Below are 1,358 nucleotides of genomic sequence, written 5' to 3' on the forward strand. Positions count from 1 at the left end.
AAAGAACCTGCACAAGAACATAATTTTCCAGCTAAAATAGAGGTTGAAGAATCCAACAATATGGTAGAACAAGAGGGGCAACAAAGAACACTTTCAAATTTTGCTCGACCTACAGTTCGAGGCACACAGTTGAGCATTGTTAGGCCACCGGTTGCAACCCAGAATTTTGAATTGAAGCTGGGTTTTATTTAGATGGTTCAATAGTCCTAACAATTTAATGCGTTAGCCGATGAAGACCCGAACAATTACATTGAGAATTTTCTTGAAGTGTGCGACATGTTGAAGATCAATGGGGTTTTGGATGATGCAATTTGCTTGAGGGCTTTCTCATTTTCATTGAAAGGAAGAGCCAAACAGTGGCTCCATTCATTTCCAAGAGCTTCCATCACGACATGGAACGAAATGGTAGAGGCTTTCCTTGAAAGATATTTCCTTCCGAGAAAATCGGTGAAACTTCTAAATGAGATATCCTCATATGTTTAGATGAAGCTAGAATTATTGTTTGAGACATGGGAACGATTCAAGGATCTCTTGCGGAAGTGTCCACAACATGGGTTCCCTAAGTGGATGATTATTTACACATTCTACAATGGGTTGAATCCAAGTACTAAATAGCTTCTTGATGCCGCCACATGAGGAACATTAGGAAACAAGACCCCAGAAGAGGCCCGACAATTGATTGAAGAGATGGGCTTGAATAGCTACCAATGGAATGCTAGAGAGAAGAAGAAAGTGGCGAAATTTATGAGATCGACGCGGTTACATCCATAGCAGCTCAAGTAGAGGCATTGAGCAAGAAATTGGACACTTTAACTTCACCAAGAGTGGCCACAATCATGAGTTGTGATGGTTGTGGGGGTTCACATACACAATCCGATTGTCCTATCTTAATTGCTATTTCAACCCCAATTGAACAAGTAGATTTTGTGGGCAATTTAGGAAGAGGACAAGGCAATCCTTTTAGCAACACCTACAACCAAGGATGGAGGAACCACCCAAATCTCTCATGGAGCAATCAAGGGCAGTAAAAGGCCACTGCTCCACTAGGATTTCAACAAACACCTTTGATTCCAGAGAGAGTTTTAGAGTTAGAAAGGGTTTTGTCAAAGTTCATTCAGTCAACTGACACAAGGTTCCAAAACATAGAGGAAACACTCCGCAATCACACCGCTTCCTTACACAATTTGGAGAATCAAGTGAGATAAATAGCGAAGTCATTGGTGGAGATGCCTCTAGGAAGCTTGCCAAGCAACACCAGGATTAGCCCAAGTGAGCAAGTAAAGGCGATCACTTTGAGGATTGGTCGAGAGCTCCAAGAAAAGCTCATTGCTGAGAAAAATTCTAAAATTCTTCAAGCC

At 41.6% G+C, this 1,358-nt stretch overlaps 1 non-coding gene across 1 annotated transcript; it reads right to left on the bottom strand.

The window, feature by feature from the left end:
- Nucleotides 1–450: 450 nt before the first annotated feature.
- On the bottom strand, nt 451–557 carry LOC120268643. Its single transcript, XR_005538980.1, has one exon. It is a non-coding gene; the product is annotated as a small nucleolar RNA R71 (small nucleolar RNA).
- Between the last annotated feature and the right edge of the window lie 801 nt (nt 558–1,358).

This window comes from Dioscorea cayenensis, chromosome 1 (genome assembly GCF_009730915.1).
Source record: "Dioscorea cayenensis subsp. rotundata cultivar TDr96_F1 chromosome 1, TDr96_F1_v2_PseudoChromosome.rev07_lg8_w22 25.fasta, whole genome shotgun sequence".
NCBI classification, from domain to species: Eukaryota; Viridiplantae; Streptophyta; class Magnoliopsida; order Dioscoreales; family Dioscoreaceae; genus Dioscorea; species Dioscorea cayenensis.